This window comes from Periplaneta americana, chromosome 17 (assembly GCF_040183065.1).
Source record: "Periplaneta americana isolate PAMFEO1 chromosome 17, P.americana_PAMFEO1_priV1, whole genome shotgun sequence".
NCBI classification, from domain to species: domain Eukaryota; kingdom Metazoa; phylum Arthropoda; class Insecta; order Blattodea; family Blattidae; genus Periplaneta; species Periplaneta americana.
Window position 1 is genome coordinate 7,678,134 of NC_091133.1, and position 6,000 is coordinate 7,684,133.

General features: G+C 50.8%; 1 non-coding gene across 1 annotated transcript; it reads left to right on the plus strand.

Moving 5' to 3' along the window:
- Positions 1–3,915: 3,915 nt before the first annotated feature.
- Positions 3,916–4,102, plus strand: LOC138693529 (U2 spliceosomal RNA). Its single transcript, XR_011330366.1, has one exon. It is a non-coding gene; the product is annotated as a U2 spliceosomal RNA (small nuclear RNA).
- The last annotated feature ends 1,898 nt before the right edge of the window (positions 4,103–6,000 follow it).

The window sequence follows — 6,000 nt, forward strand, 5'->3', positions numbered from 1 at the left end:
AGCACGATGAATCCCCCAGCCGTTATAGAGCTGGCTTTATTTCGCCACCTATCGTAGCTCCCCAAGTGCACCACGATGCTGGGTGGGCACCGGTCCCATACACTGGCCGAAGCCATGAGTACTCGGAATAGCCCGGATTCCATGACGGGAATCCTAGGGAGGATGTCTTAGACCACGGCGCGGGACCTAGTTTAATAGGGATGCTGGCGTATTATGAGCGAGGGTAACGCCAACAGCAGGCGCTAGATGGCAGACACACGTAATGTGCACGCGTGGCATAATAATTCATTGTATTTCGTAATTAATTTTACTTGATATCCGAATGCAGGTGAAGTGCGCACTCTGAATGCGCATGAGACGATAGTAGTTCTGTTCAGAGAGTCTTGCTATGATATTTTGTAATGAATTTAATTTCTGAGGCCAGCGGGATAAGTTCGCGTCCCGTCTGTGACAGGCGTCGTTGTAAGATTAATTGTGTCGCGACGGGCGTCGTTTGGCATCGCTTCTCGGCCTTTTGGCTAAGATCAAAGTGTAGTAGCTGAAATGCGCCAAGGCGCACATCAACAAGTCGCCTGCCTGCGCCGAGGCGTCTGCTGCTCAGCCCGATCCTGTTGACGTGGCATCGCTGCCCATCCGGCGGATACCTCTTGGACACCGCAGAACACCAGCGAGGACGACTAACCAAGAGGACAGCATTGCTGCAAGCCCCGCCGAGGGAAGCGATGCTGCGGCCGCGGAATCCAACAGGGGTGGTGCCGGTGATTCCGCGAATGTTGCCAACGACTGCTGCGACTCTGCCCCGAGCACCTCCGGTCACCAGCTCGGCGGTGTCGCATGTTCCGATGCACAACACTGTGATGAGCCAGTGCAAGCATCGGAATCCTCTGCGACTACCGCCGAGCTCAGCGCCCAGGACTCGGAAGCCACCGCCGCAGCCCCCGAGACCGGAGAGTCTACCGAGTCCACCGCTCGGGCACAGATGACACCCGCGCAGCAGCAAAGGGTCACGCGCCTCGACTCTGTGGACGCGGCAGAGGTGTTAGAAACTCTTCTAGCCGCTCTCATCGCCGAGGTACAGGAGCAGAAAGTGGGACCCCAGCAACACCGCGACACCGAGGAACCGGCACCACACCGCCAACGCACGGACCCGAGGAGACGACGACGTCGGAGACAATCAGGAGACGCATACGACCCCGCATCGGCATCGAGGATCCAGCGGTTGTATCGACGCAACCGGGGACGGGCATTCCGCGAGATTACTGCCAGCAAATCGCCTTACTGTCAGCTCCAGAAAGCGGAGCTACATGAACATTTCTCTTCAGTATTTAGGCGTCGTGATAGCGAGGAGCTGCCCGCCCCCGAAGAGCTGCCGATCCTCGACTCCCCCGAAGACAAGGACCCGCTGAGCCCACCGTTCACCCCGGAGGAAGCCTGGAACCGGCTCCGTAGATGTCAAGACACCGCACCCGGATCTGACAACCTGCGGTACGGAGCCTGGCGCCGATTCGACCCCGGGTGCCATATCATCTCCGCCCTATTCAACGCAGTCCGCCGCCTCGACCACATCCCGGCGGACTGGAAGCGGTCGACCACCATTCTACTTCACAATTGGGGGGCGGAGGAGGATATCTCGAATTGGCGCCCCATCGCACTCTCAAACACGGTGGGCAAGCTCCATGCGTCGTGCATCGCAGCAAGGCTCACGGAGTGGTGCCGTCGGCACGACCGGATCTCCCCAGCGCAGAAGGGCTTTATGCCCTACGAGGGCTGTATTGAACACAACTTTGTGCTTCAAACAGCCATCCAGAACGCGAGGCGCAATCGAGCAGAAATTGCAGTCGCCTGGCTCGACCTGCAAAACGCGTTCTGCTCAGTCCCACACTCCACCATCTGGGACTGCCTCCACTGGATCGGCCTGGGGGAAGATTCGATCCGAGTCGTGCAGAAACTTTACGACGGCAGCACCACCAACATCAGAAGCTCCGAGGGCCTGACCGACGACGTGGAGGTTGCTTCAGGAGTGAAGCAGGGCTGCCCACTGAGCCCAATAATATTCAACATAGTGATGGAGTCGATCATCCGGGCGGTCACCCAGCTCAACATGGGCTACGTTCTCCACGGCGAGGAACTCTCAGTCCTCGCCTACGCCGACGACATTGCCATCCTATCATCGTCGGCAGCTGGACTCCAGAACATGCTGGACGTGACCGCCACGATGGCTCAGTGGGCGGGTTTGGACTTCAACGTCCGGAAGTGCTCTTCACTCCACGTCGACGGTAAGAAGCACGCTGCGCGACGCACTGTCTTCACAATTCGGGGAGAGCCAATGGAAGACCTAGACGAGAGCGGGGTCTATGAACACCTGGGGGTCCCAACGGGATTCCAGAAGCAGCCATCTGCCGGGGACACCATCCGCTCACTTCTCAGCGACCTCGACAAGATCGACAAGTCGCTGCTCGCACCTTGGCAGAAACTCGACGCCGTGAACACCATACGTGCTGTCGAGGCTGGCCTTCCACCTGAAAGCCGGGGCAGTGCCGAAGAAGCCACTTACGCAGCTAGACAACAAGCTAAAACAACTTGGCAAGAAGTGGCTGCACCTGCCCCAGAGGGCCAGCGCCGAGGTGCTGTATCTCCGTCATCAGTGGGGAGGAATGAATCTGCTCCCCACGAACGTCATAGCGGATGTGTCCCAGGCAGTACACGGGCTGCGTCTCCTGACGAGTCCCGACGTCACCACAGCGCGCCTGGCGAGTGCGTCCCTGGAGGAGGTCGTCAGGAAGAAGCTGCTGCGCAACCCAACAACAGAGGAGATAGCAGCATTCCTGACGGGCGCCACGGAGGGAGACTTCCAGCGAGACAGCGGGGACATCTCGTCCGCCTGGACGAGACTTCGCTCAGCGACGAGGCGCCTCCGCTCGAAACTCGACGTGTGCTGGACGTCGCAGGACCAAGACCTCGTCCTCCAACTCCACGGCGTCAACCTCCATCGGCAGCAGGCAGAAGGCGTTCTGAAGGACGGTGTTCGACACTTCTATCTGTCCCGACTCCTAGCCAAACCCGACCAGGGAAAGGTAAGTGACGTCACCACCTTAGCCTCTGCATCCAACCACTTCATGAGGGGTGGAAACTACACCAGGTTTGGGGAATGGAGATTCATCCATCGAGCTCGCCTGGGTGTGGTTCCATTGAATGGTTGCCGAAGATTTGGTGGTGGCGACAAACGCTGTCGTCGATGTGGAGCCGCCAATGAAACCCTTCCTCACGTCCTGAATCACTGTCCCCCTCACCTTGTCACCATGACCCGCAGGCACAACGCCGTCCTAGACCGCCTCACCCGGGCCATGAACAAGTCAGGCTCGAAGGAGATTTACTCCAACCAGCCCCTGCCCAACTACGAGGGTTCGGAGAGACAGGATCTTGTTGTTGTCGACGGGGACGAGAGGACGGTATTCATTCTAGACGTCACCATTCCTTTCGAAAACCGTTATACGGCTTTCGAAATTGCCAGAAACACTAAAATTCAAAAATACCAGAAGTTGGCGGCCCAATTCGAACGGCAGGGTTTCCGCACTTCGGTCGATGCATTTGTAATCGGCTCCCTGGGCGGGTACGATCCGGCTAACGAAAATGCTCTCCGTCACCTGGGCATCACTCATGCGTACGCAGTACTTATGAAGAGGCTCATGGTGTCGGACACAATTCGATGGAGTCGGGACATATATGTCGAACACGTGACACGCCACCGACAGTATGAATGATATGTGCTGGATAGTGAAGTGATCGTGAAGTGCGTGAAGGACATATAATTGTTCTATTACTATATGCTTTTTTTTCATATAAAAAAAAAACACACACACAAAGAACAATTTAAGTATTGTCCTGTTACATATTATATTATTATTGTGCATACTCTTGTATTTACAAGTATTATCTAAATAAATTTAATCTGTTCTTACCAGCTTAATATCTGATACGTCCTGCATTGCAGGACCAGAATATTAAACTGATTTTTGGAAAATGACGGAGTGCTAGGAGCTTGCTCCACCTCTGTCACGGGTTGGCCCGGTATTGCAGTGCTTCCGGGATCGGCCCATTTAATCGCTATCATGTAGTGTTGTATTTGTGTATGTATATATGTGCGGCAATAAAATTATGTAAGATGGCTGCGGATGCTTGGCGGAACTTTATGTTTCGTATTAATTCTCTGCGATATCAGATGTATTTATTGTACGATACAAGTATTGAAAGTGTGTTTGTGCGAAGGAATATGTAGCAGCATTAAGGAGATTAAATGAACGGTACAAAATTCGAAGTACAGCAGCAATGACCGATCCTCTGAACAGGTAGGCTCAAGAGAAAAGTATTTTAATATTATGGACACTGTAACATAATCTTCTACACCTCGCCACAAATAAATCTCAAATATTCTCATTCACTACAGCGGAAGGAACAATTTGATTACATGTGCTCATATCCGCAGCCTTTTCCCTACGGAGATACATCACATTGCCACCATACAGACTGATTAAAATGAACATCTAGTAACGAATAATTCCATTATTCTAAAAACGTTGTACCTTACCTCGCCACCGTTTGGATTTGTGATGTAGTGATATTGTGTTCGACTGGAGCAGAGCGGGTCATATTCAACATAATTTCAATTATTGTAGGTAATATAGTAGTTTTTCTCGGAATGAAGCGTCACGTCTCCGCTGTGGGGAAAGCTACAGACGAAGTTAACAGCCGTTCCAGACAATTGAAAATTAAATTAGTTAAATCTAAAATCTGAAGAAACTTTGCAAGCTGAAACGGTTTATGTGAGACGATAAAAAGAGATGCGAAGTAATATTCTAAAAACGTTGTACCTTACCTCGCCACCGTTTGGATTTGTGATGTAGTGATATTGTGTTCGACTGGAGCAGAGCGGGTCATATTCAACATAATTTCAATTATTGTAGGTAATATAGTAGTTTTTCTCGGAATGAAGCGTCACGTCTCCGCTGTGGGGAAAGCTACAGACGAAGTTAACAGCCGTTCCAGACAATTGAAAATTAAATTAGTTAAATCTAAAATCTGAAGAAACTTTGCAAGCTGAAACGGTTTATGTGAGACGATAAAAAGAGATGCGAAGTAATATTATATTGTAGTTTATGGCAATTTGCGAAATGAATAGAGAAGCCTAATATTATTCCTATAGTGAGTGACTTGTGTAGGCGGGGATGTTGTGAAAGGAGTTGAAGTTGGACAATGAATTTATATTTGTGGGCACGGATTAACGTTGGTTGTTGGGATGAATGAATCGCTCAGTAATTCTGAAGCTATGATTGTCACGGGCATAATTGGGAAATCTATGCGAAAAATAGTGTGAACGAGTGCTTTAAATGTCGGTGAATATTCGCTGCGTAGTGGCAAAGTATTGCGAGCGCTTAAGTGCTCATAGCTCAACACTTCGGAAATATGGTTCATAGAAACTATAATACAGCGATGTCAGACAGGGACTAAACGGAGCGGAGCGCTCCACTAGACGGGTTTCGTGCTCCGGTGTTTCCACAGACACAAGCAAGTTCAAGCTCCGATCTAGCTCCACAAACGGTATTGGAGCTTACACTACTGCTATAATAACACAATGAATGTTGCAATGCATTGAATTCTGTGTAGTACCATCTGTTGTTTGACTAGCTGTCTCAAGAGCTGGACGCTAGTTTCCGTGCTGTCGCTCCGCTTGAATGAAATTAAGCTGATCTCTGTCTCTTTCTTTTCTTTTTCCTTTATCACGAAAAGTTCATTCTTTAAGGATATGATTGCCGTTTCTATAGGTGCGGCAACCGCGGTTAGATAGTTTTCGATCGCTATATTAAGAATTAATGCGAGGAATGTAACATCGGCCTATCGTAGGCAGCAGTAGCAAGTTCAGTGTACTTGCGCGAGAATAATTCCGACAGCATTCGCTAGAGGGCAGGTGTACGTAATTTAGACACACGCCATTACAATTTATAA